At 38.3% G+C, this 22,382-nt stretch overlaps 1 long non-coding RNA gene across 3 annotated transcripts in view; it reads right to left on the bottom strand.

Annotated features, from left to right (window-relative positions):
- LOC104913987 (uncharacterized) overlaps positions 1-22,382 on the bottom strand; it is a 517,821-nt gene that overhangs the window by 148,398 nt on the left and 347,041 nt on the right. For 2 of the 3 annotated variants that reach the window (XR_014887668.1, XR_014887694.1), the window contains exons 7-8: positions 16,728-16,860; positions 16,153-16,197 (exon numbers count right to left, since the gene is read on the bottom strand). This is a non-coding gene — a long non-coding RNA (uncharacterized LOC104913987). Of the gene's footprint in view, positions 1-3,956; positions 12,549-16,152; positions 16,198-16,727; positions 16,861-22,382 lie in introns of those variants that run through there. The other variant, XR_014887695.1, reaches the window with a different exon arrangement.

Genomic DNA, 22,382 nt, shown 5'->3' with positions numbered 1-22,382 from the left:
TTGGTTTGGCTGTACTTATATAGACCTCACTGGCATACACTGTCCAGAAATAAAGTAAATACTTGAGAAACATGAAGTCCTCATGTCAGATAATGGGCCTTTAAAACAATCAAAGTGTTTACAGAGAACTTTTATGTTCAACATTGTTGTCATAATTAATTTTGCGCCCAGAGAAATGGAAAAAAGGTAGAGATGTAAAGTGCATGAAATAGCACTGATTAAAAAAAAAGCAAAACCCACAATCCTTCAGCAAAAATTAATGGCTTGATATAAAACTCTTCTAGTCAGTCAACAACCACTGCACCTGGATCTGCTCCTGCAGAATTTCTGATGGTAAGAAGATTAAAGACGATTCTATCCATGGCACCCAGACAGCCTTAAACTAAATGTTCCAGCTCAAAGGAATGCTAAACATGAGAAGGTGAAACAAAAATCCATCAACAACAAATGTCAATGCTTGGCACATTGCAAAACCACCGCCTGACCTGAGAGCAGGGACTGGAGCTCTCAGACATTATAATTTATTCAGAATTAAGCACCTAGCCACCTTCCTATGGCATTCAGAAGGATTTCATTAGAGAATGTGATTAGCAGTGTTTTCTGGTACAACAAGGAAACAACCAAGGATCTTTTTGCATTCCCTAATGAAATATGAACTACTTAGGAGGTTTCCCCCAAGACTGCTTTAGAAGCCAGAACAACCCTCCCAAAGAATTAAAGTTAAAAACTCTATGTGTATGCTACATATGCATGTGCTTGTCTGTTTGAGTTTTAGAAATGTTTATTTGTCATTTTCATTTTCAGCATCATTGCCAGACAGAACCAGGATATGTTGTAAGGGTAGGTTAATAAACAGGGCAATTTCAGGAAAGGGGTTTTCTAGCAGCAGCATGAGCCACGTTCTTATTTAAAACATCAGATTACAATAAATGTTTCATATTGTATGAGGTCACTTGTATCCAGACATTACCATTTTCTAAAATAAAATACTGCTCTTCACATTGGGAAGGGTTTACACTAAGCTCCATCAATCTGAGCTGATGTACTATGAACATCTTGTTCTTCCCTCTTGTGACAGAAACCTTTTGTGGTTTTGAACTGTCAAATGCAGGCAGTTATATACACTCCAATCTCAAAGTACAGCTATCTACTATCTGTCCTTTCATGTAATAAACAAATCTGATTTAAACCTGGACTATTAAAAACCTTGACAGAAAGAAACACATTAATACATACTACATGTAAGTATAGAGACTGAATCACAGAATTACAGAATCATCAGAATTTGGAAGGGAGCTCTGGAGATCGTCTTCGTCCAGAGCTCCACTAAAACAGTTCCTTACAGTATGTTTCACAGGAAAGTGTCCAGGTGGGTTTTGAATATCTTCAGAGATATTCAAACTCCACAACCTCTCTGGGCAGCCTTGTCTGGTGCTCCGTCACTCTCACAGTAAAGAATTTTTCCTTATGTTCAGTGTGTTCCAGTTTGTACTCTCTTGCCCTGTCATTGGGTGACACTGAAGGCCTACATGGTTTATCTTATGCCATCAGATTATTATCTCATTTATTAAAAATTCCCCCACTGTGAAACAATTTATTTCAGCAAATATTAAATTACAATATTAGTAAAGCTGTGAAAATTAAATGACAACAATTGTATTAAAAAAAAAATTATATAAAAAAATCAGGTGAAATAGAATCATGTAGCATGTTAACCAAGCATCCCAAATGCAGTTTTGCCTGAAGTTTCCTGCCATATTACCTGGTGCCCCATGCTCTTCCCAAACAATTGTGCAACGTGATCAAGGTGTTACCCATTTTCACTGTCAGACCAGTGCTCCCCCAACACCCTACCTTCTGCCCTTGCTTCATGGAAGTCTTCTTACTTAGGTGTTCTGTGTACAAAACAGGATTTGCAGGGGATACAGATACAGGAACATACACTTTATAGTTCCTAAAGATGGCCAAGTCAGCTACTTCTTCAAAGCTGTCAAGACATTTAGAAGCAGAGCTAAAATCATAAATAGCTTTACCAATGAAAATGCAAGTATGTAGAAAATTCCAGCAATTTGAGTTGAGGGATCAGGTTGAAGACCTACATTTTGTGGTGCTTTTTTCTTTTTTTTTTCCCCAGAGAGGCCATGATAGCTTTGCAGTTTTGAAAACATGCCATAGCTCTTGTAGAGTAAGAGGAAGACTTTTTCTTCACTACTAAAAATATGTAATAATTTATAAGGGCTCAACAATTCCACACCAATAATATCCTGAAATAAGTAAAATCTTTGCCTCTGATATCAATAAAGATAAAATCTCCTCATAATATTGTTCTGTTTGTTAGATTTAAGTTTACTTGAAAATAAAACATGTAGTTATTTGGGATATAGGTGAAACATGTTTGCCTAATTCATTTGCTATTACATATTTCTAGTCCAGGAGATTTGCTGAGAGTCTTTGGGCCTGATAGGTGTACCTGAAAGGGATGCAACTTCAGCAAAAGTCAAAGTCTTGCCAAAAATCATACTTTCAAGGAACCAAATTTGTGTGTTTCAAGGTCTATAAAATACCAAAGCAGAATATTATCATTCCAGACTTCTTTTCAAGGAATTCTCAAAGGAATAGGGAGCTGGTATGGTAGATGAGAGGGAATATCTCCAAAGCATCTTTCCAATTGTAGGTGGGCTGATGTGTCCCTAGGACTCCAATTCCCTCTTGCACTACCACACATGGGTACATAAGGCTCTCTTAGCTCCTGACTTTGTTGCCTGCATGGACATGGGAAGGGCCGAAATCAGTCTCCTGTTCAAGACAAGAGAGTGCAATAATATGCCCTCTCAAGAGTTTTCAGAGATACAGTGACACAGAAAAATCCACAAAAGATATTGCAGGAGCAACAATCTTCCCACCAGTCTCATCAAAATCTCAGTCTCATGAAAATGGTTTTGTGTATCCTTGCACTGGGACTCCATTATGTCCCATTACTTTATTTATTCCATAACAATATTTAATAAATTTTCATCAATTTAGCATGATAAATTTGCATGCCAGAAGGAATGGAAAGTCAGAAAATTACCAGTTCCAGATTTAGGACTGAAGTACAGAACATTTATCAACATAGTTAGGGATGTACAGCTCTTTCTGTGTCAGACAAATAAAAACTGAAACATTGAAAAGGAAAATCTGAGTGAGTTTTCCTGTCGGTCAGCAATTCAGACAAGGGTTAATACGGGTTGGTTATAAGTATACTTTTCTGTGCACATTTTATATATATATAACTACCTTAAACCATATATACATCTATATAAGATACACATAAATGTATTTCTTAAAGTCAAACTTGTGCTTAACAAAGATATATTACATTAAACAATGCCAAGAAAGGAATCTGCACTAGAGAGTACTGGCATACAATCAGAGTGTATTTTGTATTCCTGCAGAAGATTTCCTCTAAAATCTTGGTAGAAGAGGAAATTAAGGAAGACAAACTGAACTGTGATGCTTAGGGAGTCCCTTGATTCTGCCTGTCAAAGTTTCAAGCCTGCTTGGGGCCTCAGGGGAGTCTGGCTGTTCCTGCTCCTCCTCTGCCAACCAGACAGTAACGGCCCACTGCTTTTATTCATTACCCTGAATGTAATGCACTAAATTTAACAAGTAACACACTCAGCGGGAATTTATTGGCCTTTTGCAGCATGATTGCAAGGTAGGATATGGATATGGATTCCAATTACTGCTGACACCCAGATAAGACGAACAAAGCCTATATATATGATTGTTATTAATCAAAGTTAATATCTGGTATTACAGGGAAACAAAAAACAAACCAAGAATAATTTAAAAATGCTTAGCTAATTTTTTTTTTTTTAAATCAAAATATTTGTCATTCCAAATAAAATTATACTGTTATTTTCTAGCTAGGAATTACAAAGGGGATAGTATATTATACAAAAATAGCCAGGAAGAAAATTTAAAACAACATTTATTCATTATAAAACAATATGCAGAAAATTCACATCCCAGGAGGTGTAATACGCTGTGAGAAGCCTAAAACAAAAATATGCATACATTCACAATTATGTACATATTAACGATCATTTGACAAAATAAAAATCAGTAATGTATTCCAGAGAGCTGAGATTCATATTCATCTGACAGTATTAAAAGATGGGATAGGAAGGAATTAATTTTTCTTGTTCACATCTGGAGTTTAAATAGGTCCAATATGAATGGGCAAAGAACAAGCCAAAGACCACTGTTTGAAAATTCCAGAAACCAACAGATGTGAAACACATATATATCTGTCCCAAACCCCTCCCAGGTGAGTAAAGAATCTAACCACTCAGATATCTCTGATTGCCTTTCCTTTATAACACTACAGCCCACCGCACATTAAATATTGGGGATATTCAAAGCAATATGAGGCAAGGAGTTCATCTCCATAGCATTCAGAATTTCCATTCAACTTGGACCTAGAAGATGAAAGCCTTTTCCAAGCTATCCAAACCATTAAGATCTGCAGAGTGCAGCCAGAAAGCTTGTGAAGTTTCTCATTACTGTCTTGATATTCCTGATAATTCAAGCTGAGTATCAGATGGAGAATGTTTTCTGGTAACAACTCCATTCTCTTTACAAACCATAAGCAAGAGGCATTACTTTTCAAAAACAAGGAGTTAAAAAGATGAAATTTCAATTTCCGAAAAGATGTGACAGTACAATTTGCTTGAAATTCAGCAAGTCGTCTATTCTCAGGCTACCTCAGATTCCTACAGATACAACTTATCTATGTGTTTGTCCAAAAATTATTCCAAAAATGACACCTCAAATGCCACACTGGTCCTACCTGGCTGAACCTTATGACTCTTTCCTGTTTCCTGAGAAGCTATTCCCTTGTACTCCATTTATTTCCCAGTCCCTTCAGTACTGGTAAAAGCCAATGTATTTGCCCAAGGGGACAGAAGTGACACCAGCAGATGTCTTATACAAACCATCACAAACCTTTCAGTGCAGCTCCCAGAAACAAAGCACAAGCAAATACTTGTAGACTAAATTTCAAAGGGAACTTCACCAGTTCTTCTGTACTTACTGACTTAATTCTACAAGCCGTTGTTATCATGCAATCCACATAAACTGCAGAGTGCATATCAGTTATTATGTGTATAACGTGTGTTAGCTTGCCTTTTCTGGGATGCTTGCTCTCACTTATTGTAGGAGAGAGACCAGTCTACTGATGTTGGGGGCTATATTTTTCACCACTCTTGTGGAGAAAAATGTCATGAGCAGATGAGCACCCATGCCTCATATATAACATAGATAAAGTACAAGGTATAGAATTATACACATCTCATAAAGTGAGGAAAGGTAGGAGGGGAGATGCATCTTGATTTTAATGAAAACAATCTTTTAGTGACATAGAAAAAACAATTATATTTTCTCACCTCATTTTTGCCATTTTACCTGATATATAAAAGTGTTCTTAGACTGAGTGCAGCAAGGATATGAATAGAATAAATACAGATGAATCACATACTTTTTAGGAAAAAAATACTTCTTAAACAGACTCTGTGTACATTATACATAACAAACATGTATATAAACTTACATTTATATGAACATATCACATGGGTTTGTTATGTGTGTATGAACAATGGATTATATGAGAGCAGAAAATCATTTTTTGCTTCATTTGTTGCTGTAAGGTATTACTGATAAATGTTTGATTACATATGTACATTATTTCAAACTGAGAAACAGTTGGGTTGGTGATGCAGCCTTGGTATCAAAGAAGTCTTTTATTTTTATTAATAACTCTAATATTTTCTTGCACCCTGTGAAGTTTTTCACTGAGGGACAAAGTGAAGCAGCTAAAATTTTGATTCATCATGGTTTGCAGATACATACATAACTCCAACCTTGAGAGAATTGTTTGCCTGAGCTTCACAAATAAGGACTTAGCTAAGAAGTGAATTAGTAAACTGCCCTTTTTCCCAAATATTAGTCTTAGAGAGTTTTGGATCAGACCTCAAAAGAAGGTCTATTTCTTTAGCTAAAATATAGCCTTTTGCAATCCTTGCTGATGTTACAATAAATGCACAGAAGCTATGTGCCTGTGATGGCATACACATCGTCTCGTAGAGAACATGAAATAAAAAGCAGTATACTCATATTCCAACTAGCTGCTTATGTAGAACAACAAAACAAAACAAGGGTAGCTATTGTAGCTTGTCAGCATTGCAACAAATGTTAAAACTCCATCCTTTTGTTCTCAAATGTTAATGGAAAAAAACAACAACATCTGAAAAAGATTACAATTTAAAATGGTAATGATACATTTGTCTCAAGAGAATTTGTATTCTGTCTGCAAATCAATCAAGATATGCTGAAACAATTTAGAGAGAAATCACAGCTGAATACCTAAAATCCTGGGAACAAAGAATGGTACCTGCTTATAGGAGACAGCTGGCAATACCCAGCAACAGACAGAGAAATGCATTTTGTAAATGTATAAACTCATCAATTCTGATACCTTCTACTATAAATGATGTGATTTTTGTATACAGTGCACTGTCAAGAAAAATATTGTGCCCTCCATATTTTTGCTAGTACGTACCATGGAATTATATTAGATCAGACTCTCATGATTGGAATAAAATCACTAAAATGTGGATCAGGTCGATAACTTTAATGCAAAATATTATCTTCCTTTTTTTTTTCTTATGAATTTTTCACAATGCTTTTAACACACTAATCCTTAAAAATCATTTAAGCAATAAGATTGGGAGAAGGCATCACATTGGAAGAGAATAATTTCATGCCTCAGATGTGTTGTGAAGCATGAGGATGAAGAATGAGTGGCTTCACTCACCTGAGAACTGCAACGAGTCCCAGAAATGCACTACCTAAAGTATTTTATTGCTATTACAACATGGAAATTATTTTAGAAAAGGTCACACCCACAGAGCTAGTAGGAATGATTAGATATGAGTGATCAAGGCGGCAACCATACAGACTGTAATTTACTGTTTAATAAATAAGAGAGCTCCACCATCATGCTTTTAAAAATAAAGTGTACATTTTAAAGATTAAAAAGAACCTCCTTGCTCAGGGGAAGTGCTGCCCTGGCCAAGAGTGACTGTCAAAGCTCAGCTACAGCAACCTAGAAAATATGGTGTTTGAGCTACTATATCTGCCCCAGAAGATATCCATGGTGACGTTCGTCCAAACCCAAAGCTTTCAGGAGATGCAAAGGCATTTCTGCACCTGCAAAGGTGACTGTCACTCCACCTCAACTGGTTTGAACTCAGAGTGCAAGAAACAGCTGATGGGAAGCACCCATTTCCTCTTATTCTGCCAAGTCTGACCCTGGGAGCAGCCATGATCTACCTGGGTTGGAGAGCGCTAAAGAAGAAAAGCTTTGTGTCCCACTGGGACACTGTTAGAAACAGTTAGGATGCTGTTAGAGATAGCAAATATTTAAAATGTTATTATTAGTTTTGTTGGAGCTTTTATCACCATTTTGTTTCTTTTACAATGAAAAATCACTTCCCTTCTGAAGAGTTGAGACAACATGATGTCTTTTTTATGCAGATTTTCTATTAAAATAATAATAATAATAAAAAAAAGAGGTTTCAAAAAATGAAAATTTAAAGATACCATCCATCATTTTATAGACAACCAGCTGCAGTTGGGTTTGCTGATGTACCATCTAACTGGATTCCTCTATGACATATTATCAACTATTAAATGGAAATGACATTTTGATTTTGGAAAAAAAAAGAGCTTTTTTTTTTTTTTTTTACAGTTGGAATCCTAGCTATTTTTTGAAGTATTATCATCTTTTCCCATAAGGTTTATACTAAGACCACTCTCCTATTTTCATTCTTGGCATATGTTTACAATGTAACCCTACCAAACAGTCTAGCAGTATTTTCATCTCTATCTATACTGATTTATCAGTTACATCATAATTTACCATTATCTTCAGGAGATTTCTTTAATTTTATGACAACTTTTTATTTCATTTTTCCTGATAATCCAAGCAGAAAAACAAAAACAAACAAACAAACAATAAAAGAAACAAAGGGAAAAAAAAAGAAAAAAAGTAGTTTCCAACTTTAAACCGGCATATTTTGTACTGCTGTTAGTCTACTCTGGATACATGAGGTTTTGATCCAGGTATCTGATGTACTTTTTACTTTGCTATCACAATGAGGTATTAAAATTAAGAGACTTCCAATTTCGCTTCTCTGGAAGTACTATTCAAAGTTATTCAAAGAAAGGATAAAGAGTAGTAACTAATCAAAAGGATGAAGAATACTTGAGGAAGTATTCCCACAGCCCAGTCAAGGTACAAAACGAAGACATGATACCATGTAAATAAGTTTAGCAGTCAATATTCACCACAACAGCAATGTACAGAGGCAGATCTTATCAGAGAATAGTGACATTTAATCAAGCTATATAAATTTAGAAGGTGGAAAGACTCCACCATTTCCAGCATCGTTGTGCTGAACGACTATCAGTTAAAACAGACATATGAAGGAATGTAACAAACAGAACTAGAGTGTTTTCTTGCTTGTTTCCATTTATCTTTTGTTCTGCAGAAGTACTGTAAAGTGAAAAAAAATGTTTTAAGCAGTAAAGGAAGTCTCACATTCAAGATAAATTTATAAGGCATTTACTGATTGTAAGAATGCAAAAGTGCTGTAATTTACTCCTCCTAGAATGAACTTCTTGTGTTGTCTGATTTTTAGAGATTTCCCTGGGAATAAACAGAACTAACAACATCACTGATCTCAGCACCTGAGAGTAGGCTGGATCCTTCAAAGCTTTGTCTTTCACACTGGAGAGCATCAGCTATGGAAGGTCTTCAGGGGCTGAGGAGGACTTCCGAGGTCCGCATCCTGTGGAAGAATTTGATTTGCAGCCAGTTGTGGCAAACAAGCTATGTTGTGCTGGGCAGTGGGCTCAGTTATCTCCACCAAAGGTTTCTTGGCATAAGAATTCAGCCTGATCCAGCTGGAAATTGCAAAGTGGCAACAAAGCAATTTTCCTGTGTTTTTTTCCTTATGAGATGGTTTGCATGTCCTCATTTGCAAATGTTGTCAGGACAATGTCAGGTTGCTTTAGGCCAAACATTCAGATTGCTTATCTATATTTTATAAAACTTAATCCCACTGGCAATATTTGCTTGATTTCTCTAGTGGTTCCAATGAAAACAGTGTTTTATTTGGCTTTAAACTGTGATCATAGATGAAACATTACAGGACTATGCCAGACAAGAGGGCCAGACACTGAAACTAACTCTAAGCAAAAATTGAAACTACTTAATCTGCTTATTAGTATAAGAGCTGCAAAAAAGGAAAAAAAAAAAAAAAAAAAAAAACACCTAAAAAACAAAATAAAAAAATTGCTTACACAAAGAAATACATTCTGATTTATTTACATATGGTTATATATAATGGAATTATATATGCCTATGATTCTCTTTATACTGGAAAATATTCCTTTTCAGTGGCTCGGTGGTGCATTTGCCTCTTTTTTGTGCAGTAACAGACCCTGATGCTTTGCGACGTGCTACGGGTGCAGTACCACCAGCTTCCCAGTTCTGAGCCGCAGGGTCCCAGCCGTGGCAATGCTCATTAGCAGGCAGCAGTTGGATAATTTATCAGCCAGCCAGCACGTGGAGCTTCACATCTCTCGTCTGCAATTCAAGGGGGACGTTTCCCTCCAGCCTACTCCCACTCCCAGTTTAACCCTTCAGCAAAACTTCTGCACTATCTTTGCAAGGAGTCCTAATCCACACTAAATATGCTAATCAAGAAATACCTTGAGGGTCTTTTTTGATCGTTTCAGTTAAACACATATGCTAAACACTTTCAGTGTTATCTTCAGTGAGGAGTCACTGTCTCTGCTATAGGAAATACCGTTTGCTTTGTCCTGTATAATAGGCAGGTTTAAGACACACTGTTTTTTATTAACAACCGCAGGCTGAAAGATTAGCTCAGGAGGATAAGTCCCATGGGGCAGGACGGATGCCCTGTCTGAGTACTCTGACCTCCCTGCCAAAAGGTTTGGCCACAAATATTGGGTGGGGAGGGGATGGAAGTTGAGATGTCCACTCTGCTGGGATCTCCATCAGTGTGCTTGCAGTGAATGGCTTTGATGCGGCAGCCCCATGATGAATAGCAGTGGAAGTCCATCAATTTTTTCAGCTAGTGTTTTTTTTTGCTGTGAGACTCCCCAGAAAGAAAAGTGTCAATAGGAAACACAGATGGGGCAAATCTCAGAGGCACTGCGGTGTGCGTTGCCAGATAGCCAGAGAGAAACCATCGCCTCAGAGAAATGGCTGCATGACTCCTACACCAGCAGTCTTGTACTTCTCAGAAAAACCCTCTGGGACCTGCTGGCTGTGGGAGAGAAACCTGCCTTACTCTGAGTTTGAAAAACTTTGCCTCCTCCCATGGACATGTTATGGAAATATCTGTTAGCAAAATCTCATGGAACTTTCCTCCAATCGATACTTTTTCTTGCAGGCTTTTCCATAGACAGAAGAAGCGTATATGCCTGTAAGATCATGTTACACTGAGTACGAACATTGGAAAAGAGGAGGACTGAGAACTGTGCTGAAGAAAATGGAGGATCTTCCTCCTCCTTGCCTCCCAGTACCAGTGAGCAGCTAAGCCTGGGAGATGCTGTGCTCCTACCCGCCTAGGGACGGGAAGCTTGTGGTGGAAGGGAGGAGAAAAGGAACAGCACTGAGGTTAATTCAGAATGGGTGCTCCTTCCTCAGAGCCTTGCCCTCTCACCACAGGTACTGGCTGAGGATGGGGTCCTGTGTACTAAAACAGACCCTATGTAAATATTCTATCTTCTTGAGTGAAGCAAAAAATGCCGACACTACCATTTGTGGTTCTGTTATTTAAAGGGTCACTAATCAAGCAGTGAACTTACCTTGCCAACAGATCTACTCACGGGCAGCCCATACTCATGTGGCACTGCCCACCCTGCCTCCCTCATGCACTCAGCCATCTCCCACCTCGCTGGGCTCAGTTGAACCTGGGCAGTGAGCCCTGAGGGCTCACCGGGGTGTGCTGTGTTCAGCACTGTGGGAAATGCCAGCCATAGCCACCAACAGCAGCTCTACAGCAGTGACAAGACTGGGAAGGGTTAAAGTTTTGTCTGTGACACTGAAATTGAGGCCAGCTGTAGGTCATATTCACGTCCCAGTCACAGGAAAATGAACCTGTGAGACAGAACCTAATTATCTGCTAAACCAAAAGCCAGTCTCAGTTCAATAACTTACGACAGAGCTGGCAGCCAGATATAGTGTTGCCATGGTAACGCTGAAAAAAAAATCCACTGCAGTAGAGAACAAGAAGGAAAAGAAGGAGACTGTAACCCTAAATATGCTGTAGCCATTTGATCTTAGACAAGTGGATATGTCTAAAGAACCGGATTGCTACAACTGTCTATCCACTTTAATATCCTCTATAATTACTGAAATGAAAAATGCAATTACAGTGTGCTCTGAGCTAAAAACCAGGAGTCACTGGCTAACTGAGAATTAATTTTAGAGGGAACAATATCAGCTTCTTCCCCCTCTCAACACACACAGACTTACAAGTATGTGGGGGCTGGAGAGCAGAGGCGCCTGCTTCCGCTAGTCCAAAATCACTTCATGCCAATCAAGCCCTCAGTTTTCACCATCACCTTCCCCTCCTCCCTCTCCCTCCGCCACAAGCAATTATACATGAGGGAAAAGTTTAGCAGAGCACAGCACTAAAACTCTCACTTCATAGACCACAGTGTCTGAATGACTTGCAGCTATGAGTGACATGAGTTTACAGGTCTCAGCAAAACTCCCCAGAATGGTCCCTTATAGGAGACATACCAGAGACTATATATTAGAGCACCCATCTGTGAGGACCACGGAACCATGATCATTTTTTCAGAGATATGGATTTGATATCAGAAAGATCCATTTTGACTTCATGGGAGAATGTGCATCTGATTATGTGTGTGCCTGTTAAAGACTGAGATTTTAAATGAAGCACCATGGTTAGAGACTACAATTCAAAACAAATCAAGCACTTTTTTTTTTTGGCCTGCACTGCTATAGAGGTGTTCTCAGCTTGCTGCCATGCTACTTAGAGCAGCTTGCTAACAGTGAGATTTGGCCCCCTGAAGCTGGCGACTACATGGTTTCCAACTCTCACATAGACGTGATATGCAGAGTCAAAATGTTCTTGCTAATGTCTTACTAATTTTATGAGAGATTTCTCGAAAATAATAGTATTTGAGGGGATTAGGATAGCAAAATCATTTCCAACCCAAATGTGATTAAGAAATATTGTCTTCATATTTTTACTGTGTGTAAGCTTTTTCCTTTTTTTTTTTTTTTTTTTTTTCCTGACTGGGTAAAGTGAAGTCCAGGTTTAGCAGTCCTTTTTCTGAAAAAGCTCTCATTCCAGTAATAACACCGTCTGAATAAGTAATATGCATTCAGGTATGGTGCCTTCTGAAGTGGGTTATGTATCAATCACAGCTGCGCAGTGCTGTGTAGGTAACGAAAAGAAAGAAAATTCATTCAGCAATAAGTTATTGGTATTCTGGCTGTTTTTTAAAGATACAAAAACAAACAAATAAGAAAATACCACTCGAACAGCACAAATTTACAAACACAAAACTCACCACATGCAACACATTCTGTTGGTCTTTCTATATCTCCGTATTGTTTAAGACTAGCATCCTGATCTTGTAAATGCTAACTATCAGCATCTAGTCCAAGGAGTAGTTGGATTGAGCTGGTAGAGGTATTTGGCACCTGCAGTGAATTTGAGCATGACCCATCTATACATGCACAAGTTTTGTTAACAATAATGTGAATCTAAGTGGGATCACAGCACCATTTTCAATGAGCCAGCTTGACACTCAGGGTAACTGAACTCTGCTAAAGTCAGAGGACCTGAGCTTGTTTATGCTGTTCATGAATTTGGCATCACTAAAAATATAAATGACATTGTGCTTTTCTTTGGTTGAGATCTGTATTTCTGAAATGCTAGTAATGTGTTTTTCAGCCAGTCAGAATGTGCTGAGTTTCTTCAAACTGTGTAAAGGATTTTTAAGAGTCTTCAGTGGCTGCTGGAAATTGGCGTTAATGCACTGATTTTCAGTGTTCACAGAGTAAATTCAGGAAACTGATAACTCATTTTTGAGAGAAATTTTCTAACAATGGCCCTGAACCTTTCCTGTACAAAGAACAATCTCATAGGAAATTTAGAGACACGAACAAAGCAAAAGAAAGGGAAAACTATTGGCAAAAGGAAATATATAGAGATGAAAATTCTGCTTTCATTTTAAGAAGCAGAACAAAAATATCCCTCTTTCATACATGGAATAAGGAACAAAAATCTGAATTTGCTACTCGGATGCATTTGTTTCCCCTGAGACTGCAGGCAGTCTGGCAGTCTAAAAGAGTACTACCAAAGCCAGAACTGCTTTGTCCTTCTCAATTACACTGACCCACCGAGAAAAGATAGGCTCAAAGGAGAGTTCTGGTACAGGTTTGTACTCCCACTGCATAGTGGAGCCATCTCTATTAGCTGTACTTTGGATATATCCATAATAATGAATGGAGATTTTTCTGGAAAGGAAGAAACCATCCTCTTCTATGATGCTAGCGACATGTTTTTCCCTAACAAATCCCTGGATTGCACACTTTAAACTGCTCATCACAGCCATGAAAGGGGTGAAGTATAGCACTGACATAGTAAGTATTTACACAGCTGAAATCTGAACAAGTCCTTTAGTTGATCTTCTATTTGTAGAAAACAGCAGGAAAAGGCTGCTAAAGAAAAAGAGAGCACTATTTTGTACTGATAGAAACATTAGAGACAGACACTGATTAAATAGTTTATCTTCCAACATCAACATTAAAAAAATAAAGAAAAAATAATAAAGAAAATGTGGCAGTGGTTAAATTCTGGTTTTACATTCATGTATAAAACTCTATCTTACTTAAATCTGAGTTACATCCAAACATCCATTGACAGATTTCACTACACTGCATTTTCACTCAACTTCCTCTGAGAATACAAATTCCAAAAATAAAGTGAGTTGTGATAGTCACATGGGAATATTTTAAGAGAGATGCATTTTTTATGAACAGAGTACTTAATTTGCAAGGTCCGTGGGAGTCTAATTGGATGGGACACAACACAGGTTTCCCACTTGTAGTTACCTATTGCTGTCTGAGATGCCCTGCTGTGCCTCAGACACATATTTGAGGCTGGCAGTTATGTTGCACAGTACCTACAGACTTGGGACCTTTCAGAGAAGATCAATAGGATGACCTAAGGCAAAGAGAATGAGAAACCTTCCAATAATATGTCTAGTACTAACTTTAACAGTCATTATCATTAGGACAAGGAAGTTATATTCCTTTTAACACGTGACATGAAATCATTTCTGAGGATATTGGCAGCCCCAAGCCCAATGACCTTCCACGCTGGTAGCCTGGGCCTGGTGCTGCTCTATCCACCTGCAGCACAGTCCCCTTGGAAATGTGTACAGCATACAGGAGCAACTTCAACCAAAATATTCTTTGTTTTCTGAGTGGACTGGAAAGCCATAAGCAGCTTTCCAATTGCACTGCCCTAGTGACAAATGGGAGAAAAGTGCCACCCATGTGATGGGCAGTTTAAATGACTAAGCAAAGGAGACAGCAATAGAGAAGTGATCTATTTTGTCCTGGGTGAGCTGAATGATTTTTATACAGAATGAACTGAATTTTCTTACTTAGATTGGTCAGCACTGTGCTCAACACTGAAGTTAAATTTTGACTATGCTGTTAGGTCAAAGACAAATGCTGCATAAGCATATGAACAAATTTAACAGGCCTCTTTGACTATGCTATAGTTGTCCTAATGAACTAGAATTATACAGCAAAGTAGCTTTACTTGATCTAATCCTTCCCAAATCAGCAGTTACCAATAGGTATTAAATTTTGATTTTGAAACAAGAATTTTGTGACTGTCTTAAAAATGGGGAGTATCGATTACTTCAGATAGTCTTGAGTACAAGTCCACAATTTACAAATTGTGAATCATCCAATCAAGCTGCTGTATCAAAAGCTAAAATTTCTGTTTGAGCTAAACAAAGAATATTTAAACTTTTGTTCCATTAAGAATATAATATTATATTCTTATAATCTATATTCTTAATATATATATTATATTAAGAATAGAATATTATACTATATAGCCTGGATAGTTTTTAATTGCTTTAAATGACACACAGTGAGGTTGCTTGACTTGTTACTATCTTTGTTGCAGTTTTTAGATCCTGAACTAAATATTGTATTTCTTTGCCTAGACCTAAACAGAAATTTTCAGCCTGCTAAAATACTTTTCCAGAGCTAGTATTCAGCTTTCATTCAGGCTTCAGTGCAAACTTTTCATTTTGTTGCTGAAATCTGTGCCACCATAGGTACGATGTCCTGACAATACCTGAGAGTGTGCATTACACTGTTCTCTCTATAATTTAGAGATATGAAAGTCAGAAAGGATCAAGTTCATGGTATGAGGCTTTGGAGGAATGGAAATAGTTTAAGTGCTTTGTAAGAATGGTAACCACTCTTAAAAATGTTTACTTTTCAAAACATCTTAGCAACTGAAGCCAATGACAAAAATTCTCCTAACCGTCACAAGGCCACAGCATTTCTTTATGGAATTTAAATGGCTGCAGGATGCTTTTGTCTTTCTTTGTACCAATAAAAACTGCCTCAAGAATATCACAGCACCAAATCTTATAGTCCTTATCTTTTTCACCTTAAAATCTCTCCACTGTACAGAACAGGGTGTCGCTGGAAAATCTTGCCATGTTTATAATATATATAAATATATATAATATAATAATAATAATAATATTGTATAATATATAATATATAACATAATAATAAATATATTTTTATGTTTATAATAAGCTATGTTTATCATTAAAAACAAAATAAACAAACAAAAACCAGGGCAATCTGTCAGATAACAGCACATTACAAATTCTATCTGTCAAAAAATCACTTGGAGAAAACAAATTAAGTGAGAACAATAATGCAGGTTGAATAGAAGTGCAATGCCTTGGAAGTCCATGAAAAATACTTACATAGACTCCCAACTTTTTCTCAGTCCCCTTCAGTCACAAATGGATCTGTAGAACATGGAAATATTTGTAACCAAGAACAGATAGCATTATTAAGGTAACAAAAGACTCTTTGCAACAAAAGATAAAGTAATTCAACAAATGCATAGAAGAAAGAAAAAAAGTCTGCCAAGGGCGCTTAAACAAGTTGGTACCATTTATTAGTTACTGGATTACAGTGTGCAGGGGACAGGAAAACACAACAGAGCAGTATCACTATACCTGTCCCAATCTTATCCTTTTATCCAGGGATGTGCTGGCAGCTATTGTCAGTGAAAAGATTCTGGGCTAAGATGCTAGCAATTTGCTGGATTGTTAATGTTTCTTTTCACACCAGCGCCCTCTGTTTTGCTGCTTCTTAAGATATGCTGAGATAAAGCCAATGGACAGTGTCTAGACATCACATACCTACGGCCTTTGAAAGTCATTTGATGCACTAGGTCTGTGTTATACATGCATGGGTTTAATGAGGTTCTTATCAGATTTTCAGTAGTATTGTACAGCAGGCAAGAAAGACAGAACAAGTGAAAAATCCTTACCTTTGATTTCATACTTGTTGCTATAGACACGGCTACATGTTTCATGCTATTCTGTTTGAGGGGCTTAAGCATGGTATGACCACCTTTGTATGCTAAGGACATTTTCCTTTTTCAACTTCACGTGGGATTGAATCTGTTAACAAATTTGAGCACAGCTTGCTAATTTGGCTTAGTTTATCATACGTGCATTACATCTTGCCACCTTCCCCCTCCCCACCCTCCCTTTTTTTATTACCGAAGTGTCCTCCAGATGGTTTTGTTTCTCTGAATGAGGAAACAGAAATTTTGCAAAGCGTGGTATCTCCTTGTTCAACAATTGGAAAGACAACTTCAGAGTCATTACTGGACCTTCAGGCACTGAAGGTCTGGTGCTGACTCAAAGCCTTGAGTCAGGACAGTGATTGCACAATACCTATCCAGGACACAAGGGAGTTGCTCCTAAAAACAGCCTTCCTCTGTAAGACCTGTTGTGCTTTGTATCAGACATTTCAGGGTAGGCAGGTTTTAGATAATATTTACTTGTATTTGTTAGTGCAACAGTACCAGGATTATTACAAATGCAATGCTTATTCCCCTTCCTTGTTGATTGCAGATATTTTGCCATAACAGTGTGTTCCTACAGATTTAGGAAAAAGGAGAAAGGAGAATGGAGAAAGGAGAAGGGAAAGGAGAAGGTGAAGGGATAGGGGAAAGGGGAAGGGATAAAGGAAAGGGATAGGGGAAAGGGGAAGGGATAAAGGAAAGGGATAGAGGAAAGGGAAAGGGAAAGGGAAAGGGAAAGGGAAAGGGAAAGGGAAAGGGAAAAGGAAAGGGAAAGGGAAAGGGAAAGACTCGGTGCGCTGACCACTGCCCTGTGGAGCCCATTCCAGGGCCCAACCACCCCCTAGTGAAGAATCTTTTCCTAGCCCCAACCTAGTCCTCCCCGGACACAGCTCTATGCCATTCCTTCAGGCCCTGTCACTGTCACAGCACAGAGCTCAGCGCTGCCCCTCCGCTCCCTACGAGGAGCTGCAGCTGCCATTATGCCTCCCTTCAGCTGCTCTGCTCTGCGCTGAGCCAGCCTTGGCACCTCAGCCTGTCCTCACCTGTCTTTGCCCTCCAGACCCTTCACCACCTTTGTTACCCTTCTTTGGATACTTTTTAATAGTTTTGTGTCCTTCTTACACTGCAGTGCCCAAAGCTGCATGCAGTGCTCAATGTGAGGCCACATAGCGCATAGCAGAGCAGGACAACCTTTTCCCTCTCCCTGCTGGCAGTGCTGGGCCTGATGCACTCCAGGTACGGTTGGCCTTTTGGGCTGCCAGGGCATGCTGTTGTCTCATGTTCAGCTTGTTTCCACATGCTCTGAGAGATTCCTTTCTTTCCATCGAGTGTAGGCTACCTACTGGAAGTAGGAGGTGGTAAAAGGGTAAGATATTTCAGGTTGCACCACAGCATCCAAAGGAGCTGTGCCCATCACCTTCAACAGGCTGTCAGAAAAGCAAGTTACTTTCCCACGCCTACATGGAACCTGGTGTTATGATGCATTGCTTACACACACATATTTCAATAGTATTAAACTGTATGCTGGAAATGAAAGTAACTGTAAAACACAACTAATCCTTTATCAAGATCATGGAAATTCTGAATAAGACACAAAAAAAGAACAAGACAAGGTTTGGAGTAGTATACCAAGATTTGTGAAATGAAATTGATTTCCATTCAAATCAGGTCTTTTACTTTTCTAGAAAATGTCAAGGTGTCAGCCTTGGCCATTACCAGACTGTGATTTATAGTAGAGACAAAGCGATAATACTCAGGTGACTGTCTGGGACTGTACTGCTATGTCTGGAAAGGCTACAGATGACAGCCATCTCTTTTCTTAACCAACTTACATTGCTTATCTTAGGATCAGCCTTCCCACACTTCTCCTCCCTAAATCCTTGATAGAGAAATGATAAAGCATATAGGCTTGAAGATTTACTGAGATCAGACAAATAAGCATTGTAAAGGGAGTAGGCTACAGGACTTGGGAGAAACACATTAAAAATAATCCTCTAGCTAACTGTATCTTAGCTATTTGGATGGATACCTGTAAAATGTAAGACTGATTGCCTGCTTTCAGCACATGGATATGTTTTAATCCATCTGTATAATCTGTTTCTGTAATTCAAGTATACTAGAAGAAAGAAAATCCTTAAACCAAGGAAGTTTTCAAATAGCAAGAATAGTACACTTCTTGTAATTTCCTTTTGAAATTAAACACAATTCATTCAATAAATAAAATACTGGAAGTTAAAAGTTACTTGGCTATTATTTGGGTAAATACTGCTGAGTAATTCAGTTAGTTCTCTCCTTGGCATGAAAATCAGCTTGCATAAAGGTAACAGAAGTACCAATAGTTAAGGTGCTAAACTCTTACTAATTTCAATTGGAATTATGTACCTTCAAGTAGCTCAGACAAGCCTTTTTCAAATCTACTTCTTTCTTTATCTTCAGCCACAGTTGTAGTCTCAATATAGTGGAATGAAAGAGAAAATACAGTATATGGGTAAGAAAGTCAGCTAAAAGAAAAGAGGAATTACTAGCACACTGAATTATACCATTCCTGACACTGGGTATCTGGTCCTGCTACTAGAATTTGCAGAGGACACTGACAAATTGAGAAGAGTTAAAAAAAAAAAAAAAAAAAAAAGAATTAGCAACATGATTTGATCTTTCAAAAAATGTATCTTCCAGTAAGGAACTGAAGACAATCTCATTAGCTTAGCAATGAAAAAGCAAAGAAGTGATTGATAGCAAATGACCATATAAATTATCACGAAAAAATTCAGTAGCTGGAAGCTGATGCTAAACAAATTCCAATTAGAACTGTAGCATAATTTTTAATAGCAAAGTAATAGACTAATGGGACACTATTCCTCTGAAGGTTATAGATTCTTTGTCATTCTGAATCCCAAAATACACATGCAAGCCAAACAGAAATTGTTGGTATTGATGTGGGAGTTGCTTGGTGAATTTTGGTTGCGCATGTTTTATGGAGGAAGTCAGACTAGATGATCGAGTTTGCCTTGGCAGCAGACATGATATTTCTACTATGTGTGGGAGATGCAGTGGAGGAGATAAGGTTAAAAAATAAAAAAGAGGAAAGGAAAGAAGTAGGAGCTGTCTGGTTGTCTTCTTTGCATAGTGAATGTAAGGTGCAAACCTTGTGCAGTACCATGTTTTATACTTGAGTAAACTGTAGATGGGACAGAGTATAGGATGGCATTCAGGCACAAGTTCTGCCACATGGCAGGAGAGTCTGCAAGTCCACTAAAAGGACACCTGCAGATGTTAAAGTTTGCTGCCATTTCATAATTTGAGCCGGATTGTCAGATGAAGGCCTTTTTTGGGTATAGCCAAATCATACAGAACATGATTTCTATCATGTAGTCTGTAAATATTTTAGAAAAATTCTCATCTTGGTAATCTTGAGCTACTACATTCATTTTGTTACTAGCTATTGCAGAAAATCATTCAAAGATATTAATCAGCAAAATAAGTAAATGTGGATGCCAAACCATGTTAAGTCTCAATAAAAACTAAATGAATATTGAGATTTCATAATCTGTTAAAATGTGCACCCCGTCTTCCCAGGCACAGTTAGTGCAAACACCCAAAAGAAAAATAACTCACTGATCACTGACCGTTTCTCTACTGTTATTTGCATTATACTGCAGTCTCAGAACTCTAATGAAGGTCCCCCTGTGCTCACTGTGCTGTGTTCCCAGTTAGCAGCAATCCCCACGCAAAACGGGTTTGCACAGGCAGTGTTTCAGGGGAAAAAAAAAGGAAAGGTTCACTCTCTGCAATGGAGCTCAAGAGAAATGACTGCGTTCTTGCTGGGTGCCAGAAAGTGAGTTGGAATCTTTGGCCATTGGTGTAGGGAAGAAGAACACGTAGGCAGCAGTTTGGAAACATTTGAAGGGTTTTAAAAAAGTTTTAGTTATTGCATGTAGTAATTTTGATTTCCCACTAGCATTTAAGGAATGATTACCAAATTTTAGAAAGCCAAACTGCAGTCTTCGGAATTTATTAACTCATAAAAACCTACCAAAGTGCAATACCAAGATACCGGCAACACCCACAAGAACCCCTAACCCTGTGAGTCAGTGCGAGAGGTTTCCAGCACCACATCGGTAACCAGGCTTGCCTTTAACCATTTGTCCATTTATTTTAGAATCAGATGCTCCAATGACTCCTAAAACAGTAATATCCTGACCATATTCCTCTATTTCAGTATGAGGTACGTTTGAAAGAATATCCAAAATAATATGCTAACGTAATAAACACAAGAGGAGCATTATCTCCCAGGTTTATCTATAAAGTAACAGTAAGTCTAAGTTACTGAATACTCCAGTGTGTATATAAATACATTAACAGAAGCTGTGAGCACTGTGAATCTTCAGCCTTGTGAGAAATCTTCCTAACAGAGAGATGAACCCTCCACCCTCAGGGAAAAGCTATAAATCCAGCCACAAAATGGCTGCGCCGGCCATTTTGCAGGGCAGGCTGGATCATTGCTGAGACCAGCACCACTCTGGGCCTGCACAGATACAGAGGGTGATCCACTGCCTGGCTTCCTGTGGGCTCAGGGTCCATGGCCAGCATGGGCAGCCCACATCAAGGATTTGTAGAGCAGAGGGCTGCATGTCTGCTCTCTGCCCAGAGTGGAGCAGGATCACCAAAATTTTTGAAAATGTTAACCCAGCCAAATGCTAGTGGCAAATAATTGTTCCATGGCAAATATTTAATCACATCACAAGCAGAGGCTACCTTTGCTGGAGTAAGGTGCGGAAAGTCATTTCACATCTCCTTCACCCCCACATTACTGCTATTAAACCTGTTTTACAAATCATCCTCTGTTCAGCCATGTGGATACTGGAGCTATCCTGCCATTCTTGGGAAGACAATGATTAAGAAGTTTATGTGGAGGACAGTAACTATTAAGCAAATATATTATCCCCGACAACTATTTTTTTCTTAATAGGGATGAGGGAGGGGAAACAGATTCTGTTAAAACTTACAGTTAGGGTCAATTTAAATGTGTTTAATTTTCAAGGTGAAGAAGTACCACAGAGACACATAATGACAAGAAGTGGGAGCCTAGCTGATTCAAACTCCTGGAAAAAGGGAGCTGGCATCCTATAGGGCCTTATCCTGCAGCCATAGGAGGGTTAAAACAAAGAGATGGTCACCATGGAGGATGAGAACGTGAGAGGGGGCAGCTGCCCAGTGTAATAGTGTAACTAGGAATATTGCAGTTCTATCTCACAGAATAACCGCTGGCAGAAAAACAATTAGCTCATCCAATTCTACCATGTACACATAAAATTTAGAAGGAGAGAGACCTAGAAATCACAGGAGGATCCCACAATCAAACTTATTTCTATGCACAAAGTTGTTTCCTTCACATCAAAGGCATTTTGTAGAAAGAGTGCAGAATAGACAGTGAACCATGAAGACCGTTCCACTGATAACTGTCTCACTTGTGTGAAAATCAGTATATAAATCGGATAAAAAGAATTTACTTATTTATGCATTGAAGATACTCTCTTCATCTGATTTACCTTCATCTGATGGAGATGCTTTGCATAAAGGGATGCATTATGAAGAAATGCATTCTGCTAGGAA

The sequence above is a fragment of the Meleagris gallopavo genome, chromosome 1 (genome assembly GCF_905368555.1).
Source record: "Meleagris gallopavo chromosome 1, MGAL_WU_HG_1.1, whole genome shotgun sequence".
Lineage (NCBI taxonomy): Eukaryota > Metazoa > Chordata > Aves > Galliformes > Phasianidae > Meleagris > Meleagris gallopavo.
The sequence above is the reverse complement of the archived record's forward strand: the minus strand, read 5'-3'. Positions and strand labels throughout refer to the sequence as shown.